The sequence below is a fragment of the Cryptomeria japonica genome, chromosome 7, assembly GCF_030272615.1.
Source record: "Cryptomeria japonica chromosome 7, Sugi_1.0, whole genome shotgun sequence".
NCBI classification, from domain to species: Eukaryota; Viridiplantae; Streptophyta; class Pinopsida; order Cupressales; family Cupressaceae; genus Cryptomeria; species Cryptomeria japonica.
Genome location: NC_081411.1, coordinates 651,340,150 through 651,363,664, shown reverse-complemented (window position 1 = coordinate 651,363,664; position 23,515 = coordinate 651,340,150). Strand labels below are relative to the sequence as shown.

At 35.7% G+C, this 23,515-nt stretch overlaps 1 protein-coding gene across 7 annotated transcripts in view; it reads left to right on the top strand.

The window, feature by feature from the left end:
• LOC131071217 (uncharacterized) overlaps positions 1–18,431 on the top strand; it is a 33,961-nt gene extending 15,530 nt beyond the window's left edge. For 2 of the 7 annotated variants that reach the window (XR_009358346.1, XR_009358340.1), the window contains 2 exons: positions 9,090–9,154; positions 9,343–10,108. The gene's annotated coding sequence lies outside the window, so the exon portion shown is untranslated. Of the gene's footprint in view, positions 1–9,089; positions 10,109–17,655 lie in introns of those variants that run through there. The other 5 variants (XR_009358344.1, XR_009358341.1, XR_009358339.1 and 2 more) reach the window with 3 other exon arrangements.
• Positions 18,432–23,515: the final 5,084 nt, after the last annotated feature.

The window sequence follows — 23,515 nt, the reverse complement described above, 5'->3', positions numbered from 1 at the left end:
GTTGTTCATCAAGCATCTCAAGCTGTTGAAGTCGTTGTTCTCTATAAGAGTCATCATCTACTATACCTTTGAGAGAAACCCTAAGTGATGGAATCTCTAACTCTAAAGGCATAATAGCGTCAGCACCATAAACAAGATTATAAGGAGTAGTTCTTGTAGCAATTCGTACACTCGTTCGGTAGGTCCAAAGAGCATAGATTAGCTGGTTACTCCAATCCTTACCATGCTTATTCACGGTTTTGCGAAGAATTTGTTCGATTATTTTATTGGATGATTCGGCTTGACCATTTGATTGAGGATAGTATGGTGTAGAAAATCGATGTTTGATATGATACTTCTCGAGGAATTTCTTCACGTCCTTGTTCTTAAATGATGTCCCATTATCTGAGATTATAGTAGAAGGTATCCCGAATCGAGAAATGATGTTTTCTAGAAGAAATTGACAAATCACTTCAGCAGTGGTAGAGCGAAGGGGAATAGTTTCTACCCACTTCGTAAAGTAATCTGTTGCGGTTATAATGAAGGTGTGTCCTTGAGATGAAGGATGAGAGATTTTACGAATAAGATCCAAACCCCATGCGGAAAAAGGCCAAGAAGCTACTTGAGAACGGAGTTCTTGGGCAGGAGCATGAATCAAATTATTATGTTGTTGACATTGATGACATTTCTTAACAAATAAAAAAGAATCTTTCTGCATAGTTTGCCAATAGTATCCCATACGAAGTAATCTATGAACCAAGGATTTGCCTCCAAAATGTCCCCCACAGGCACCTGAATGCGCCTCTTCAAGAGCAACAAGGATTTCTGATTTGTTAAGACAGCGAAGGAGAAGACCATCATAACCCCTTCGGTAAAGGACATTAGAAAGAATGATATATCTAGCAGACAACTTGCGGATTCTAGCCCTAGTGTTTCTATTAGCAGAATCAGGAAAGGTACCATCGGTCAAATATCTTACGATATGCGAGTACCATTCATCTGAGTCTATAAAGTCACAACATGTTACCAGACTAGGATCGTCTACAATAGCTGGAGAAATAAAGTTGTGAATAACAAATTTAAGATCAACCATAGGGTCCTCTAAAGATACAAGAGAAGCCACACATGCCATTGCATTCGCATGTCGATTATCTTTTCGAGGAACAGGTTCTATGGTGTAAGAATCAAATTTTTGTAACAAAGAGATAGCAAGGTCTTTATATTGTGATAACTTGTCTTGTTTTGCTTGATATATTCCTGTTACTTGTCTTATAATCAATTGCGAATCTCCATAGATATGTATGTGTTTTATGTTAAGAGCTAAGGCTGCTTTTATTCCCGCTATAAGAGCCTCATACTCAGCAATGTTATTGGTACACAGGAAATTTAGACGATAGGATAAGGGAATGGGTTTCTTTGTAAGAGAAATCAGAACAACACCTGCCCCCGATTCCGTACGACACTTAGAGCCATCAAAGTATAACTCCCAAGTTTCATCTTCCTTTATAGAAAGAATGAAGTCGTCAGGAAAAGACTCAGGGTTAGGGAAGGAGAAAGGTGAAGGGGCCTCAGTTAGGTGATCGGTCAACGCTTGCCCTTTAATTGCTCTTTGTGAAACAAATTTAAGGTCAAATTCAGTTAACATCATAACCCACTTAGCTAGGCGTCCTGATAAATCAGTTTTAGAGAAAAGATGCTTCAACAGATCAAACTTTACCATGACGTGGACTTCTGAGTTTAAGAGATAATGTCTCAATTTCTGAGTCGCAAACACCAAGGCCAAGCATTGTCTTTTTATCGCAGAATATCGGGTCTCATAATCGAGTAAGGTATGACTTATGTAATAAACCGGACATTCTTTACCATCTTTATCATGTTGTGCCAATAATGCTGCAAGAGCATGAGAGGATGCAACCGTATAAATAAGGAAAGGTTTAGAAGGTTCAGCCGGTCGAAGGATAGGAGGATTAGTTAAATACATTTTTAAATCTTCAAATGCTTGCTGACAATCCTCATTCTATTGAAAAGTGATATTCTTTTTGAGAAGTTGAGTGAAAGGAAAAGTACGATCCGCAAGTTGAGATACAAACCTATGAATAGCTTGAATCTTTCCTTGTAAGCTTTTAAGTTGAGACACATTTCTAGGAGGTGGCATGTTGACAATAGCATCTATTTTCTTAGTGTCCACCTCAATCCCACGATGCGAAACTATGAATCCTAATAGTTTTCCACTATCCACACCAAAAACACATTTTCGGGGATTCAAGCGCATGTGATATTTACGAATCCTTTCAAAGATTTGACGAAAGATTTTAATATGATCCATGCGAAAAAAGGATTTGGCTAAAATGTCATCAACATAATCCTCTAAAATCTTATGTATATAATCATGAAAGATAAGGGTCATCGCTCGTTGATAAGTTGCACTGGCATTTTAAAGTCCAAAAGGCATCATTATCCAACAAAACGTACCCCAAGGAGTAGTGAAAGCGGTTTTGAATTGATCTTGAGGGTTAATAAAAATTTGATTGTATCCTGAAAAACCATCCATGAAGGATAACAAGGCATGTCCTGTCGTAGAATCAACTATCATGTCAATGTTTGGAAGAGGAAAATCATCTTTTAAAGAAGCCTTATTTAGATCCCGAAAGTCGGTACACATTCTTATTTTGTTATCTGGTTTAGCCACAGCGACAATATTTGAAATCCATGGGGAATAGTCAATAGGGCGGATAAATCCAGCTTCCAATAACTTTTCAATCTCAGCCTTAACAAGCAAAGCTACCTTAGGATTCATTTTTCGAATCTTTTGTTTCACGGGCTTAGCATCAGGAACTAAGACAATGTTATGAGTAACAATCTTAGGATCTATACCAAGCATGTCAGAGTATGTCCAAGCAAAGATCTCGGGGAATTCATGCAATAAATCTTCATATTGTTTTTGTTCCTCTCCATCCAAACATTTTCCAATTTTAATAACTTTCTCTTCATTGCAAGGATCCATCTTAACATTAGTGGTGTCACTTATGAGAAGATTGCTTTGTTGAGGAGTATCCTGTAGCTGAGGGAATTCTTTCACAATCTCATCATTATCCGTCTCTTTTCCAAAGTAGGCTTTAGTGTTCAAACAGTAAGGGAGTCCCCTATTGTGATGATAACGAGGAAGAGTGTCATATGCTCCTAAAAATTCAGCTAAAGTGTCATCGGTAGGGAAAACGTCAAAAGCACAAGCACACGAAGGATCCCCATCAATGTACTCTGGGTGTTGCATTGATAGAGAAGTAGAAATAACATTAACACTAATGCATGGTCTTTTAGAAGCTTTAGTGCGCTTGCAGGGATTATAGCCAAGTCCAAAGGCATAACTGTGAAAATTAGTCTCTAGAGGAACTTTTATCCCTTGTTCATGAACACCGCAACCATTTCCATGATACCCATGCTTAGCAAAAATGCGAAATCCACGACCATAACGATCAGCCATTTCAGGAAGAGAAGGTGGTTTTTCATAAGACAAAGAATCAAACTCTTCATAATTAGAGGTGTGAGGAGAAGAAGTTTGAGAAGCGGCCACAAAATTATTACTCATAGGTTCGGGTAAGATTGATTGATTTTTAGCTTCTTCCTTCTTTTCAACTTTAAGCTCTCTAGAAGGAACCTTATATTCACCTACAGAGGTGGGATTAAAATCAAGAGATCCCCAATCGTCTTCTTCGAGGATCTTCCCAGGATCAAAATCCTTCTTATGTGTAGTTTCAAGTCGAGAAGAATCTTCTTCAAGAGCTCCAGACTCATCCGAAGAATTTTGATCATCGGAGAGCGAGGATTCACCGATAGGTATCTTATTTAAAGAGTCATCACTAGATGAGGACGGCTTAGAAGAACCCCCCTTGGAAGTAGATGTTTGCAAACAAGCTTGAAAATTAGTATCACCTATCAAGGTATATGTCTTATTGTTATAAATAAATTTAACTTGTCTATGCAATGTAGAGGGGACAGCTTGCATACTGTGAATCCAAGGTCTCCCTAGTAGCAAGTTGTACGTTAGATTTCCTGACATAACATGGATAGGTGTAGGCAAAGTAACAGGCCCCACTGTGATGGGTAAGGTGATAGTACCTAATGAAGTTTTAGCCACATTATCAAAGCCTCGAATAGGACGAGAATCCGGTTCAATTAAGGATGTATCCACATTCATCTTATGCAAAAGATTAATGCTACACACATTAAGACCAGAGCCATTATCTACTAGTGTTCGCCTTATAGCAGTGTCTTTCATGATAACCACAATCATCAAGGGATCATATTGATGTTGGATTTCACTAGTAGGCAACTCATCTTGGGTAAACACAATTTGAGCTTTAGGATTCATCACAGAGTTAACCAAAGATGCCATATTACTAGATGTATTCGGTGGAGGAACATTCAAATCTTTCAAGGCATCTTGTAACATTCCATGATGAGTGGAAGAAGTTTGAATCAAATCCCAAAGGGATATCTTAGCAGGGGTAGCTTTAAGTTGTTCTATGAGATCATATTCCTTACTAAGAACTTGCGAAATACGGGGAGCTTGTGGAAGAATCGGTTGAGGATTCGGGAGAGAAACTGGGATGACAGGAGGAGGACTAGGCTGCCTATTATTTCTGGTATGATAAGTATGGGCAACCGCATGATAACTCTCTCTAGTTATTTGCTTGGCATAATTATAAGGACTTATAGGTTTTCTTCCTTGCACAGTGACGATTGGTTTATTCGGAGTACGAAAGGAATCATGATCATACCCCCCTTGGACAGTAAGGAGAGGTGATTTAGGAACTTGAAAGGTGGGAGAAGGATAAGCTCCTTGGACTTCAAAGAGAGGCTTTTTATACTCATTCAAGTTTATCATGTTAACTAATTTAGAAGTCTTGTTTTTGTTTAGAGATTTCGATAAAGCTACAAAGTCATCAAGAGCATCATCCAACACAGCATGATCATATCTATTGAAAGGTGTATCTTTTGATTCAAAAGGAGACATCTCCTCATAGAGGGGATTGTTGAAAACAACCATGTTACTAGATTTAGTGGAAGAGTTGATAGGAATGTACCCTTGAGAGGACTCATTCAACTTATCTTTCTCATCACAACGAAATGGCATAGTAACAAGGTTTATGAGTTTTTGGTAAAATGAAGGTTTGGCATCTTTAGGGTTCAAAAACTCATCTAAAGCTTCATCTAATTCATCTTGGCTATACTCATAATAATCATCATAAGCATGAACATTTTGCAAATAAAAGTCTGACATTTTGAAATAAAAAGTGCATGAAATTTAAACACACAATGCAAAGAAACACTCTTTTTTTTTTTTTTTTTTTTAATGAAAATGAAATGAAAACACACTAAATCTAGATTTAGATCTAATAGATGCAATGCAAGAAGAAGCAATGATAGATTCACGTTGGGTTCACCAAAATGTGTGGGGGAAAAAGCGAGACTAGGTTATCATGCCCTAACCCTACTTTTTGTCACACATTACGGAATACGAAAGAGCCTAGAGGTATCACACAATTGGCTACTTCTTTTTGTGAAAGAGAGAGCCACGGGTTACCTATTAGGGTTTCTATTCCTTTGTTGTAATTGAACGGTAAGATTATGCAAGTCCAATTCCTATCCCTAAAATGTAAGTATGAACTAACAACAAGATTGCAGAATTGAATTTAGACAATGGAAAGCTGTAAATACAAGGATGAAATAAGAATGCAGATGTGTACCCGGAGTCAAAATTGGACTGAAAATGTGCGGGACGGGGGCGTGGGCGCCACTGTCCTGAAAACTGCACCGGAAACTGTCGTTCTGCACTCTGAAACACTATCGGAAAGCTGTCTGAAAGCTGTCTGTCCGGAGGACCAGGGCGCCCAGCGCCTCTGTCCCAGGGACCAGGGCGCCCAGCGCCCCTGTCCCAGTCTTCTGCTCTGCAATTTGATATAGAGTGCTGTCTCGACCTGTTCTCTCCGGATCTGTATCCTGCGGGGTCGTCCGAGTCCCGAACCTGCACTTATATCTGAAAAATGGGATGGGCGGCTATATAGGGTTTTGCCTTAGTCAAACCCCCGCTTCGGTGATTTCCACCTCCACGAATAGCCAAGTTGTTTTGTAAAATGTATTGTGTGTGCAGACTTAGTGTGTGTGCAAGGTCCTAAAATGCAAGAAAGCAAACTAGAGCAACCTAGAAAGTAAACCCTAATTGCTTGTAAATGATAATGTAAATGCTCTAAATCAAGATGCAAAGTGATCTAAAGCATGAATAAACGATATATTGAAGTTTATGCAAAGACATGAAAACAACATGAAATCATACCCAACCCTCAAGGGAGGGGTACAAGCCAATCTTCAGTCGGTAATCTCCTATTGTTCTTCAATGTCTTCCAAGCCCTAAATGGATGAATGGATTTGATAAATGCTTGATAGAGGGATGTTGAAAGTGATTGAAGTCTTCAAAGATCTGCTCTTTCGCTGCATATGAGGTTCCTGGAAACAAAAATCCGATCCTTTCAAATGACGAAAGAGAGCTCTTATGTATGAAACCCTAGGTCGCAATTTCGTCTTTTGGCCCACCTAGAGATCGAATATCCCACCAATTTCTTGGGGTTAAGCTTTATTTTATGATTGGATCGCGCTCCTAAAATTTCGGGAAAAATGTCCGGGACCGTGTGCACTCCGAGCGCCACGGTCCCGACAACTTTTCACCAAATTTTCAGGGCCATCAGATATGATGATTTTAGAGAGAATCCCGAAGTTACAGGTGATTTCGAGATGTTTTGACCTCCGAAATCAAGCCCCCAAGTTCAGAATAGGGCTTAATTAGGGTTTTTGATTAAGTGATGTATTGGAGGAATAAAATGAAAGGGGTACACTTTAATGAAAGGGCCCGACTTTATGATGTGGAAAATGATGAAATAGAACCTTTAGACCTAATTAATTTGATTAATTAAGTGCTAAAGGGGAAATGCAATGCAAAATGCAACTGTGCCAAGGCGGGTGCTAAACTAGGTGTTAAATTGTACTGCTTTAGCAAGTGCGTACAATTTATGACGTTACAAATAAACTAATGAAACACTCAATATAACATATATCATAAGAATCGAGAAGCACACAAGAAAAAAATGAGAGTGGACATTACATTGATTCTCATATTAATGTGTATAATTAAAATACCTCTATATTTTAACTACGTATTCAATGTACCCATTTTTCATTAAATTTTTATACCCTTTTATTGTTTCTACTCTATCTACTAAGGGCAATACCCACACTTACATCTAACTCAATACTATTTTTGGTTGTATCTCATACATTAAATCCTTACACAAATGCATGAGCTATGAAAAATATGTCATCTAATTAAATATTTGATTTAGGAGGGTTTATAGATTTGAACCCTAAAACTTTTGCTACAACTCTAATAGTGAATCATTTTAATAACTATGTCTTGATTATAAAACACATTAATTAAATTGTAATGAAAGTATTTAAGAGATGCATAGTGATTCTTCTAGGTTGACATTACCAAAAGGTGTCCAATAACTATTTTAGAAAAAATGATATAATTGAACTAAAATTGGACAAACATTGTATGAGAATTGTTTCCTTTATGAAATCTACCGACTTTGTTATTAAGTAGGCACACCTAAGACTGCGAGGCGTTGATACAATACATGCCTATGAAGTGTAGAAAAATGACAATTTCATGACCCTTGCAAGACCCTCATACTTATTGCGCTTTCCACTGATTGACCAATACAATGTGATTTATAGAGTTTTAGAATTCCACTTATAAACACCATGTCTAGGGTAGATAATGATGGCAATGGAGGAAAGTGAAGAGAGCAATGTGCAGGAGCTGCACACTTTCTATGTTTTATTTAGTGATCAACCATGTTTTCTAGAATACTTCTACAACACATGGTGTCAAGCAGAAGACCGTACCAGTGAGTTTGACGTGGTTAGGAAATTTGGGGATCACTTCTACATCTGTGAATGTTCGTGGAGTTAGCGAGGAAACATGTGCAAGCATGCATTGAAGGTTTGTGCAATGATGAACAATTCGTTCAACGATTCACGTGTTTCGGGTGAATGGATGTTAAATGTAAGTGGATGTTCGTGAATGTTGATCTTTGCTAACTTAAAAGGTGTGTAGTTCACTCTAAGATTTTGTTTCATATATATCCTATTCCTATGTCGACTCCAACATCTACTAATGCTAATGAAAACCCAACACCTCAACTTGTCGTCGATAGCATTTCAAATGCAGATATAAATTTAGAGGATGTCGACACTGTAATGTGGAACGAAGCACACAAAAAGTTAAACATGTTGTCGCAAACAATTGCAGGTTCAGGCGATAAACTAATGGCATTTGTATGCTGTCTGGATAGGTTAATGGCTGATCTTCAGAATGCCGGTGCCATATAATTTGATTTTAGTCCTTCTAGCGATCCAGTCAATACAACCACCGAATGTATGCGGCTTTGGTTCAGTGCAATTCAGGTCCGTCGTTGCAATCGACAACAACATAGGCAGAGTACTACAACTTAGTTTTCTCATGATGTTCAACAACCTATCATTTTTGAGTTCCCCTTTGAGACTACTAGGAGGAGAAAGTGAAGGAGGCAATTGGACCAAGCACCAAAACCACATGTCCTTGCCATTGCATCAGTTGTGTCTAATATAGTTTGGTACTCTAGTATCACCTTTAAGTGGTTTCTAAACATGTGAATGTTGCATGTGTTTATTTAGTCGCCATGTCTTGTAGTCGGTGAAAGTGATCCACACATGTGTGACAATGTTTGACACCCCCTCAACACTTGGCCATAGGAGTCCTCGTCGGCGATTGGCTTTTGATGGTCTTTTACATGGACAGGGATCACAAAATGATCCTCACTGATACAAATTTTGGTATTATTTGTTCAGATTAAGCTTTCTGTTTGTAAGTATGTCATATATGTGCTTCATATTTAGCCATTTCTTCATTCAACATGTTGTGTAATATGGAACATCTTTGTTTATTGTAATTGTGTTGTAATGTTTACTATTACTGTCCCTAAACATCTTTTATAATGTATCTTTGTATGCAGGCCCCATTTTGTTGTCGTGTTCATCCAGCAATGACATTTACATACACATCAGGCGACAGACGCGGGTTTTATGCAACTTAATTTTCAGTATTATGTTTTTATGTCTTAAATTTATTGAATCCTCTACTTTAATAATTAATACTCTTATGGTATGAATATGTCTTACATTCTTTTAGTGCTTAACATTTTTACATCTTACATTTATTGAATGCTATAGTTATATTACTAACACTCTTATCGTATGTATTTGTAGATTGCTACAGACGTTGGTAGAGAACCACAGTGACTTTGCGTTGTTTCAGGGCCTCCTCGATATCCTTATTGTGGATATTATCGAAAGGACAACTCCAAGACGGGCCAATGAGTGGGACGTTCGCATGGGACGATATTATATCGAGGATTATATGTACACCGCTTACATAGATGAGGTGCACTTGTTCCCCCGAATCATGATTCGGGGGACGGTCAGTTTGTATAGGCGACTATGGCCACTATATTTTGCCCTTACGCACTGGCGAGTGACTCTCCCTCGGTTTCACATCATGTGTGTTGTGAGATCGCATTGGAGACGTGTATCGCTGATGTCACGACCTTCTTTCCAAGGAACCTCGTTATTTTGGACTACACCCTTTTTTACTGGTTATGATAGTCCTCGACCAGCATCAAGGTTTGTCAGGATACAAAGTAGATTCCCAACGCAGAGGAGGTCCCCTCATTAAAATTGTATAACTGTTCCTGTATGACCGAGGATTATATGTACACCGTTTACATAGATGTGCGTTTGTTCACCTGAATCATGATTCGGGGGACGGTCAGTTTGTATAGGTGACTATGGCCACTATATTTCTCCCTTACGTACTGGTCAGTGACTCTCCCTTGGTTTCACATCATGTGCGCTGTGAGACCCCATTGGAGACGTGGATAGGCCCTGGTGGCATGCCCCGATGACAGTAACATCGATGTCACGACCTTCTTTCCATGGAACCACGTTAATTTGGATTACACCCCCTTTTTCATTAGTTATGATAGTTCTCGGCCAACATCAAGGTTTGTCAAGATACAGAGTAGATTCCCAACGCAAAAAATTGTATAACTGTTCCTCTATGACTATGTTCTTTTTATAAAACGGTTCATTTCTATGGTTACATAACCGATCATCATACGTCGTTTGTCTCTATTATGTTTACAATTTATATGTTCGTTTCAATTATGTTTACAATTTATATGTTTGTCTCCATACACTTTATATGTCTACAAACCAAGACACTTTATATGTTAATTTACTTTTTGTGAAACCTTAATACGATTTATATGATATAATTAAAATTTTAAAATCAGTTCAATCTGTCATTGGAATGTTGTAAGCATGCTACTGCATTACAAACATGCTTTACCTATCATTGACACGTGAGTAGGTTAAGCCAAAGGGCTTATTCATTATTAATGAGGGTCCCCAAGATGTGTTTACGTTGGTGAGATTATTAAATTTATATGTAACTCAAGAATAGTCAAAGGGCAACAATTTGAAACTATACGCCGAATTTATTGAATTAGTAAAAGAAGTTTCAGTTTTATTATGGTTGCATTACCGCTGGCCATATCTTTACATAGATTTTAATAATAGCTATATTTTTAGAAGGGGAGACTATTAAATTAACTTATTTTTTCACATATTAAGATCAGAGTGTAAATAGAACATGTAAGCGATGAAAAATAAATGACTTGTAATTACAATACAAAATTTTGTCAATAGACTAAAGTCTAGAGATTTTTTAGTAATTAAAAAAAATAAAATTTGAACTACAATAGCCAAATAATCTTTTTTTGAAATAGGGCTACAAAACTTTAAAGCGGAGAATTAGAAATATTAGAATTATAAACTTCGTCTGCACTCTTAATCTCTCCTTTTTTCAATTCAATTGTTATACTACTTGAAATGTTGTTTAATTAAAATTAGGTTTCTATTGTATTAAAATTTGTAGAAATTAATAATTATAAATGTATTTTTAAAATTTACAATTTACTTTATTTGAAATGGACAAGCTAAATTTTCAAATCAATGGTTGAGGGTTGAAGATATCCAATGCAAGACGATTGGATAGATCTAGGTCGACTGTTTCTCGCTCATGTTTTTCCACTCGTTGTGCCTTTTTACTCCTGTTTGAGATTCAATCTTTTGTATCGTTCACAATGAAAGCATCGTTTGAATACGCCAACTTTTACCGTCTCATCGTCGTAATAGCATTTGTCACAGGATTGCAGCACAATATATACACCTCCAATTGGAATGTAGTACAAAACATAATTTTGTGAATTGTGAAATACGACAATGCCTTAAAGCTCGAGTTGTTCATGGAATTCGTGTCATGTCTCGCTGTAAATGTGTAGCAACACGTGGCAATTGTTCTGTGAAGCTCTGGATTCAATGCGTATAGTTATAAATCTGTTTTGAGAACGGTTGGAATTTGGCAATTGTTCTGTGAAGCTCTTGGTTCAAAGTGTGTAATTTTGCCGAGAGGCATCTACAATGACATACCGTAAACAAAAAATGGTTCTTGAATAAATTTGAAGTGTAGATGATAGGTAAGTGCATGCATGTTTCAGTTTCCCTATAAGTAGTATTTTATTAATCTACCTAAAATAGTTAAGTTGTATTTTTTCGATAAAATAAAGTGTGCATTTTTTGTTTCGGCCAAAAACATGCCTTCGGACTATGCTCGCCTAATATACTACCAAACCCTGGTGTCGTCTACACAAATTATTGTGTGGAAAACTGTCGTTGTGTTTACTATGTTTTGAATTTACATTGTGTATCATGGCATTTATCACTACTTCAACTTATTGTACTCCCTTTGAGTGCGTTCATCTTTACTCTCATTATTTTGGGTTCTATGTTGCTTGGCTTATTTTTATTTTATAATTTTTTTAACAATGTTTCCTAATACCTTTTGTTTCAATATGATTTCTATATATCTATAATTATTAGTGGTATAGTTATAAGCTATAAATCTTTGCCTACCAGATAGTACCATGTAATTTTCGCATAAAGTTGTAATTGATCTTTTGTGAAGTATATAGAGGCTTATGCCTTCTATTTAAAAATAATAATAATATATCACATTGAAACAATAAAATTATATAATTTAAATGAGTTGAACATATGCACCCCATAATTCATAGTCAAAAAACTAATGCCAAAATAAAACCTAGTTGGAAATACCTCAATGGTCATACAAGCATCTCTATAATAGCATCTAGAATACACTATCAAAACACCTCGATGACATAATAAATCTCATAATTGTTTTAGTTGAATGCATTGCATCACATGAATCATATAATAAACTGACACACAAGAAAAAAATGAGAGTGGACATTACACTGATTCTCATATTAATGTGTATACTTAAAATACCTCTCTATTTTAACTATGTATTCAATGTACCCATTTTTCATTCAATTTTTATACCCTTTTATTGTTTCTACTCTATCTACTAAGGGCAATACCCACACTTACATCTAACTCAATACTATTTTTGGTTGTATCTCATACGTTAAATCCTTACACAAATGCATATGAGCTATAAAAAATATGTCATCTAATTAAATATTTGATTTAGGAGGGTTTATAGATTTGAACCCTAAAACTTTGCTACAACTCTAATACTGAATCCTCTTAATAACTATATCTTGATTATAAAATACATTAATTAAATTGTAATGAAAGTATTTAAGAGATACATAGTGATTCTTCTAGGTTGTGACATTACCAAAAGGTGTCCAATAACTAGTTTTAGAAAAAAATGATATAATTGAACTAAAATTGGACAAACATTGTATGAGAATTATTTCCTTTATGAACTCTACTGACGTTTTTATTAAGTAGGCACACCTAGGACTGCGGGGCTTTGATACAATACATGCCTATGAAGTGTAGGAAAATGACAATTTCGTGACCCGTGCAAGATCCTCATACTTAATGCTCTTTCCACTGATTGACCAATACAATGTTATTTATAGTTTTACAATTCCATTTATAAACACCATGTCTAGGGCAGATAATGATGGCAATGCATGAAAGTGAAGAGAGCACTGTGCAGGAGTTGCACACTTTCTTTGTTGAATTTAGTGATCAACCATGTTTTGTAGAATACTTCTACAACAGATGGTGTCAAACAGAAGGTTGTACCGGTGAGTTTGACGTTACCTTGGATATGGCTTTATGACTTGTTAACCCTTTTGGTTGTTGTTTGGTAGTTGACATCCTACTACTATTTTAAATTTTTTTTTTGCTAGCTATGTGGGCAAAAAACTTCAGGAATTTCGCTCATGCTAACCAAGATACAAATAATGCCATCGAATCATACCATGGAAAATTGAAGTCCTTGCACCTAAGAGATGATAAAAAGACATGCGTAAGGAGGATGGACACTCTGTATTTTATACTTGTGTATAAAGTGGAACCATTCTACAAGCATAATCGAGAATTTTAGAATTTTGGATTTATCAAAAACTACAGGTTGACACATTTGCAAACTAGTATGGAGAGGGAAAAGACAATTCCTGATGTCGATTGTGTTCCAGATGACACTACTCTCGATTGGTACTGGGTGAAAAGTCAATCCTCTTGCAACTTGTATGTGGTTAGGAAATTTGGGGATCACTTCTACATCTGTGAATGTCCGCAGAGTTTGCAAGGAAACATGTGCAAGCATGCATTGAAGGTTGCTGCAATGATGAACAATTCGTTCAATGATTCACGCGTTTCGAGTAAGTGGATGTTCGTGAATGTTGATCTTTGTTAACTTAAAAGATGTGTAGTTCAATCTAAGATTTTGTTTCATATAGATTCTATTCCTATGTCGACTCCAACATCTGCTAATGCTAATGAAAACCCAACACCACAACCTGTTGTCGATAGCATTTCAAATGCAAATACAAATTTATAGGATGTCGACACTGTAATGTGGAACGAAGCAAGGAAAAAGTTAAACATGTTGTCGCAAACAATGTTAGGTTCAGGCGATAAACTAATGGCATTTGTAGGCTGTCTGGATAGGTATATGGCTGATCTTCAGAATGCCGGTGCCTTGACATTTGATTTTACTCCGTCTAGCGATCCAGCCAATACAACCACCGAACATATGCGGCCTTGGTTCAGTGCAAGTCGGGTCCGTCGTTGCAATCGGCGACAACATAGGCAAAGTACTACAACTGAGATCTCTCATGATGTTCAACAACCTATCACTTTTGAGTTCCCATTTGAGACTTCTAGAAGGTGAAAAGGAAAGAGGCAATTGGACCAAGCACCAGAACCACATGTCCTTGCCACTGCATCAGTTGTGTCTAATACTGGTTGGTACTCTAGTGTCACCTTTAAGTGATTTCTAAACATGTGAATTTTGCACATGTTTATTTAGTCGCCATGTCTTGTAGTTGGTGAAAGTGATCCACACATATGCATGACAATGTTCGACACGTCCTCAACACTTGGCCATAGGATTCCTCGTCGGGGACATGCAAGAAAAGGGGGGCCTAAGAAAAGTTCATATGAGTAGGGCCACAACAACAAGCATTCACTCAATTGAAATAGAATTTTTGTTCAGTACCACTCTTTGTTTTGTCTGATTTGTAGCAATCTTTTGAGATTAAAATAGATGCCTTAGAGCATGCATGGGGAGCAATCTTGGCTAACATTAGCATCTAGTTGCCTACCATAGTGAGACGTTATCTAACATAGTGTGTAGGCACCTAAAATATGACAGAGATTTATGCTATTGTTTAGGTCTGCATACAATGAAAGGACTACATATTGGAAGGAGACAATCATCCATACTTATCACAAGCTTCTGCAACTCATGTAGACTCAAGGTGAGTTGCAAAATGAGCATCAAAGGTGCTCCATATACCTACAATGGTGAGCCATTTCTAACATAGTGTCACTTGAGACTTTTTCTATTTACCATAACAAGATGTTTTATAACATAGTGGGTAAGTACCTAAAATATAACAAAGAGATATATGCTTTACTTATCTTTCATCTGCAACTTTGATAACAACACTTGGTTCTTGCAAGCATGAAACATTATAATGACCTTAACTTAACATTAGAGATCTTCAATTCTTTGACATATACCAAAAAATCACAGTTAGGTGGTAGGTTCTTGATTCTCACATAGTAAATGAGCTCCTATGCTACATGTGACACATTTGTATTCTCACTAAGGAACCACCAAAGATGATTTGGGACTTTCACTATAGTTGGGTGAAAAGATAGTGCTACTGCTAATTTAACAAAATTATTCCTATTGTCTGCAATAGGGTCATAGAAGTGTAGTCTCAAGTGACATATGCAAAACAAGAAATTGTAGATAAAGAGCAAAACAAATGACTAGGGCTAACCTCCTTCTCTTGGTTGTCTTGTTATACTTGTTTTTTGTTTTGAGCTATTGTCTTGTTTGGACTTTGGGATGTGACTCTTTCCACTTACCTTTCTTTTTGTGAATATGCATAACACTATTTTGGAAATGATAATATAGATCCTCATCCATTAAAAAATAATTATAATGGTAAAATTTGTAATGGTAAAATTCATAGACCTTGTGTAGGGTCCTCCAAGCCTAGAGTAAGGAGTTTGAAGCCTAGATACATTGATTTGGCCTTGTCATGGCCATCAATGAGTGTGAACCCTATCTTCACAAATTATGATCAGTTTCCATGATACTTGACCCTATCCTCATGGTGTTGGCTCAATTCATATTAGTTTTCCCAAGCCTAGAAGCCAAGTAATATATCCAAGGGTGTCTAGAAGAATGGATTGTATGATCATTGACTTTGTATGTTGAAACCATTATACATGCCCCTACCTTTGCATCATACACATGAGTCAAGGATGGTAGTGCGGTTTGAAAACATCCTATATGGATAGGACACAAGAATCTGTACCAGATAGTGCTAGTTGAAATGTATTTAATATCTTAGACTTACAGGGACATATGGGGAAGTTTGTGTGTGTGATGATGACATGAAAGGTCTAATATCCCTATGTATCGGACTGAGAAACCAGTGAAAGATAAAAAAAATGCATTGAGAAAGCAAAAGGTTGAATTGCCTAATGTTTGGTGTTGAAGTGATGTGTGGGGACCCTGCCAAGTCAAATACCTTGTTGTAGTTTCAAAGGGTGGAAAAAGAATAAGAATTTTATTTACTTTCCTAATAGACCATCCATCATAACAATGATTACCAATGATGTGTGTGTTGCAAACAAAGTTATAGAGGAAGGCTCTTTCTATTGTAATACCAAATGAGTGTTCATAGATCTTGTGTAGGGTCCTCCGAGCCTATAGTAAGGAGTTTGAAGCCTAGATACATTTATTTGGCCTTGTGGCCATCAATGAGTGTTGACCCAATAGGAAAAGTCTTGAGACTGATAATTTTGGAAGTGTGGCATTGTTGAGAGCCAACACTTAGGTGTGAACCCCATCTTCACGTATTATGATCAGTTGCCATGATACTTGACCCTATCCTCATGGTGTTGGATCAATTCATATTAGTTTTCCCAAGCCTAGAAGCCAAGTAATGTATCCAAGGGTGTCTAGAAGAATAGAGTGTATGAACATTGAATTTGTATGTTGAAACCATTATACATGCCCCTCCATTGAGGTTATTGAGGAAGATTGGGAATAGTGTGTTTTGTTGGAGAAACATGATGTGAGAAGTTTGATGCAGAGGCAAGGGTAGAACTCAGTATTTCATATTAGGACAACAACCACATTGATTAGGCAAGTCAAATAAGGTCTTTCCAATGTTTAGGATACACAAGGGCAACATTAGTCATGTAAATATGAATGAGCATGGGAATGGATAGTTACTTTCCTTTTAGATTGATTTGGACAGTATTGAGAGGATCCTATAAGGATGACTATCACCATACTCTACGTGACTTCACAACATTGATAATGAATTCACATTAGAGACTCATGGATTACCCCAATTAGACATTAGTCAACTTAAGATATGCTACAAGGATTGCATACCACAAATGCCATTAGCATATCACCTGCTCTAAATCACCACAAAGCCATTAGATATGTTTTGAGATGAAAAAGAAGAGTTAAATGGTTTTGGTTCAATTCGCATTATTTCTATGTTCAAGTAATTTAATTTGGTATATTATACTGAAACATGATTTCATAACTAACATTTCAACTTCTATATAACTAGTTCTATAGCCCAATTTTTTTGCCTGTGAAGAAAGACCATGACGGACAATATCAACGAACAACAAAATAAGGAGACAATTGCTAGATTGTGGTCTAACTTGAAAAGAAAAGGTGATGGAAAATGTTATTGTCCCTACAAAATTTGTAAGGGGTTAAAGACTAGAAGACTTCTAATCAATACAACTAAAAAACATTATAGGCTGCATAGTCACATTGAAGGGGGACATGATTATCATCCATTGGTAAGTTTTTCATTATATCATTTTAACAATTTATATACATAAGAAATCACTTGATGATGAGATTATTATCATGGTTTATTTATGTTTATCATTTTTATATAGGTTGAGAACCCCAGAGCACATGATATGGATCAACACCACCCGAAGAATATGGTTTTCAAAGTGGAGGAACATGGAGGTGTGAATATCAAAGCTGAAGATAATGATCCCATGGAAGATGACGATCATAAGCCACAAAACATAATTGAAGATGATGGTACAAATACATTGATCCATGACACATTTAGTACTGGCGCAATTGATCATGATGATGAAGATGACCTTGATGTTGTTCATGATTTACCTCTACTTGAGAAGGCATATGAGGCCCTTTACGAAGGCTCCCATACACCTCCTCTCTGTTGTATTGTTGTTGGTAAACTTGAAGGTTATGAATGATTTATCCAACATAGCAATCTCACGTATGTTAACGAATGTCATATATGTCATTATAGTTAATAAATGGTGAATCATGTACCATTAATATTCTTTATATTAACAAATTATATTTTTTTGCTGTAGATTGATAGGTGATTTTTTGTTACCACCATCAAATATTCTACCTCGCTCATACCGAGAATTATCTGCCATTATGAAAGATATTGAATGGAGTATCAAGCAATAAATGCTTGTCCCAATGATCATATTATATATCACAAACAACATGAATTTCAAACTGAATGCCCTGAATGTCATATCAGTAGATATCGAATAAATCAAATAACAATAAAGGTGTCTCGCAATGTTCTTTGTTATATTCCCATTATTCTACATATGCAATGATTATTCAAGTGCAATAGCTTGGCACAATTTATGAATTACCATGCACACAATAGAAGTTGAGATGACATTATTCGAATGCCTGTGGATGGTTCAACATTTATGGACATAGAGGAAAAGTTGCCACACTTTAAAGAAGAACCTCGTAATCTCATGCTTTCATTGACAATGAACAATGTTAATCCATTTGGAGAGATGCGATCTGTTTACTTAGTGTGGCCTATTTTTGTTATCAACAATAACATTCCTCCATGGATGTCAATAAAGAGGGAGCACATAATGTTGACAATGATTGTTCTAGGTATTTTATCATTTAATAGTCGTCTACATTTAATTATAAATATTGCAGTAAAATGGTCATAATAATTATGTAATGTTTTTGTTCATTCAATTAGGTAAGTACCAAGTTAAAGATATGAATGTATATATTGAGCCTCTTATTGACGAGTTGCTGGAGTTATGGAATGGTGTCACTATGTATGACATCTCTAGACCAATAGGACAAAGACAATTTCAATTCCATGCGATGTTTGTATTGACAATACATGATGCCCTAGGGATAACACATTTTTGTGGTATGTTATAGTGTTCAAGTTGCGCATGATAATTATAATTAAAAAAATTAACATATTTAATCCAATTATACATTATCTTGTAGGTCTTCAAACAAAGGAAAAATTTGCATGTCAGTTTGTGGTCCAAAGATGAAATCTCGTCATTCAAAAAGTTTAGGAAAGCAGGTGTTTGATGAGTATAGACACTTTTTCTACAAAAATCATGTATTGAAATACTGAAAAACATCTTTTCAATGAGAAAGAAGAGAATACATCAAAGCCACGACGAATGACACCTCACCTGTGGAAGTTGGAATATAATAGAATTAATCGTCAAGGTAATGCCATTCCATCCAATGGTTTATGTCATAAAACATCTTTTTTATTGTGTTTTGTTTATTGATAATGTGATTGATGACCGTGAAGGTCGTCAAGGCATTAATGACCACCTTCCTAAGGGACTAAAAAGTTATCCCCGATAATTTAGTTGTTTGCCCTACTACGAGTAGTTACAAATTGTGCATTTGTTTGATACTATGCATATTGGAAATAATATAACAGAGACATTATGGAAAATATTGGATGGAAGACGTGACAAAGAAAAAATTGTCAAAATTTGTAGTGACATTCAGGAATCCAATCATGCAATGAAAAATGTCATTCAATCAAATAGCCATGGAGACCAGATTAATATAAGTGATCTTCCTTGGTTATTAACGGACCAGCAAAGCAATGCTATAAAAGAAGTCATAGGAAAAATTCGATTTCTCACAAGATTTGCTACGAACATAAACGATCTCATATCAAAGAAAAGTGAATTTGGGTCAGGGATGAAAACACATGATTGACATACCTTAATTAAGGTAATTCATGTTCTTATGTATTTATTATATATTTGTATACTGCACATATAATTTTCATTGTATTATGTTAGAAAAAATGAAAAGATAATTTTATAATTGTTGCAGTACGTTCTACTTCTATCTCTCCCAGAACACTTCGTCAATAATGTCAAGAAAATCATATATGATCTTGGAAAATACATGAGGTAAGTAATGATATTTGTTTAATTCGTTGTATAGATATTATATTTGCTATTTGTTTTACTTGTTATGTAATATATATTTTTGCATCTTGAATAGCTTGTAGGTGGTTGTAATGTAAAGAAATCCATAAAGAAGATATAAAATATTGGAAGAGAAAAATTCCTCATCTAATGTGTGAAATGCAAAAGTGTCTACCTTTAGATTTTTTCAATGCACAAGAACACTACTTCATACACCAAGTTGAGAAGATTGAATTGTGTGGACCTGTACACAGTAGGTCAATGAGAGGCACTTGAAATTTTTGAAGGCTTTGGTTTGACAAAGAGCACATCCTTAGAGTTCTATGGTGGAGGGATATATGGTATACTAGACTATGGTGTACATTTATGAATATCTTCCTAAGTTTGCAGCAAAGATCCACATGGATTGCATTTGGGATCCCAACCCCATTAACAAATTCGAAAGGGAGTACTTGATGGGGAAAGGTAGATTGAGGAAAGTGAGAGGTAATTATAAGATGTTATTGTAGTTAATTAATTCTTAATCTTCAAAATAAATCGGTTGTAAGACGTCTATTTATTTTTTGTACAGTTGGTCAAGAGTGGGATGCACTACATTTGTATATTGCAAACAATCTTGATTGGATGATGGTATGGATTGAACGTTATCAACATTTTGGTCACACATTAACATGGGAAGGTGTGACTTTATTGGTTAAAGAAGCTCATCATAATGGAGATTCCAATGTTACGCAAAGAGAAATTGATTTAACATATGGTTTAAGAGATAAACAGGTACGTATAAATTTATTAATCACCCATATGTTTATCAACTCGCGATGCAATAATTTTTACATGTCTGACATATTGTAGGTCAAACACCACAACGCTATGTGCTGCAATTGTCATAAATTTCGTATAAAAAAGTTGGATGCCACGAAGAAAACTTGTGATTCTGGGATAACTGCAGTCTTTGAGGTGACAAATATTTCATCGAGAAACGACATACATCCTCAAGAGTCTCAAAATCGATACTATGACATTTTGGATGATTTACTTGAGTGTGACTTTAATTCCTTCAAATTAGTTTTGTTTGCCATCAAATGGTACAGGCTACAACTGAATAAAAATGATCTCGATAGAATTGTTATTAAACATGATAATGGTATTACTATGGTTAATACAAGGTCGTTTGAACCAGTTGGGGATGAGCCCTATGTTCTTCCAAGCCAATGTGAGAAGGTATTTTACTCAGAGGTTCCACATAAACCGGGTTGGTCATTTGTTGTTAGACATGATCCAAGAGAAAGACCGATAAAGTATAATGTGATGGAAGAAGAAGATACCGAAGAAGTAGATGATGATCACGATCAACATTTACTCGATGATGATGATGATGATGAAGAAGAAGAAGAAGAAGAAGAAGAAGATGATGATGATGATGATGATGATGATGATGGTTATGGTGATGGCGATGGCGATGGTGATGAAGATGACGAAGACGATGGTGGTGGTGGTGGTGGTGGTGATGATGATGATGATGATGGTCATGATGATGAGTTAGATGAAGAAGAAGATCAATGACATGAATGAAATATATGAGGTATGTCTATTTAATATTGATTTCTTAATAGAAATTTATTTGACTTATATGGTTAGATAATTAATTCATTATGTTTTGAATTCTAATGGCATTACATAATTAATTCATGATACACCTTTTAATGTTTTTTAATTCATGTTCCACCTCTAGCAGGTCCTAATAGTAGAACTATGCCACCTCGAGGAGATGGAGATAGGGAGAGTGACTATTTATGTGACATTTTTTAAACTTTGTGTTTATTTATGGAATTTGGACTGTTTATTAGCTATGTGATGGTTGTTGATTTAAAATACATATGTGATGGATTACATGTTTATGATGATACATGTGACATTTTTTGAACTTTGTGTTTATTTATAGAATGTGGATTGTTTATTACCTATGTGATGGATGATGATTTATGATACATATGTGATGAATTACATGTTTATGATGACACATAGGTGATGTGTATGATGATCAATTACATATATGATGATACATATGTGATGCTTATGATGCTTATGATGCATATGTATTTATTTTTTATCAACTTATAAATGTAATGCTTATGATGCTCAATTGATGGTGTTGATTTCATGTATATATTTTGTGTGATGTTGTCACCCTTTGTGGAAATAGGTAATTGACTACAGACATCGTCAACCCTTTAGTTGAGGATCCTGCATAGTCTACATAAAGTAAAGGTAAGGAATTAAAAAATTTACAATGATTATGATAACATATATTTTTTTAATACTCTTTTTGTCTACAAAGTTCATGTTGTTCATGTTGTGTACTATGTAATTTTTAGTATATGTATCATGTCATTTTTAGCTAACATAAGATAATTGAATTACACGTGCAGGAACTTGAACCCCTTTGACGAGGATCCTGCACAGTCTCATGGATCAATATGTATAAGTCAATACACCCTATAGAAACAATTTATTTTTTAAAAATTACTTGGAAAATAAACTTCCTCAGTTTTTCAAACCTTGATATTAGTAGCAAATCTAATACAGTTATCAACACTTGAGGCCCCAGTTGGACTTATTCAAATTTTAATCTCAACATCAACATTACCCTCATTTGCAAGATATCTCTCTCATTACCAACTAACTCTATCATTTGATGGAGTGCAGGTACCACCAAATAGGTATTTGTTAGATGTGTCTTCCTCGAGTGAGGGAAATGCAGGAATAGAAAACGAAAGGGAGACATGTAGTAGGTCTACAATAGGGAGATCAACTAGAGGTCAAAAGATTAGAAGAAAATTCAATAAACACATGAAATTTTTCCTTGCTCAAGGGGGGTCATGGTCTTATGATGATGAGACCAAAGGTGACATTGAGGTAAAAACATCTACATAAATAATGGGTACCCAAGGAACTTCCTCCAATAAACACCAATTTTTGTGTTAACTATAAGATATATCGCATAGTACCTTCATCGTTACATGGTTTGGGCCTATTTTCCATGGACTGCATAAAGGTTTGTTACAACAAAGTTGTTGAATTGATGGAGTTTATTGGACCTTCTTACAATTACAATAATTGGATGCAGATTGTTCGATATAAAAAAAGTATGCGTAGGTATGCACTGTCAACAAATTATATACACCAGAAAGATAATGATCAAAGTAAACGAGTGGCTGTATACATTGATGGAAGGCCAAAAGCAACAGGGAATAGTGCAGGTTTAATTAATAGTACGCAACCTGGGTCAACTAATAAGCAACCCAATTGCATATTTGAGGAGCGCGAGGGAAATCATGTATTCGTATGTGCGATAAAATCAATAAGTGCAGGGGAAGAGCTACTAATCGATTACAATTTGAATCGTATAGATATAAACAAAGTTACTATCATGGGGGTGGTATATACTATATACCATTTAAATTAACCAACCTTCAATTAATGACTCCAATATATCATTTTATTATTAAGTTTTTTAGCTAAG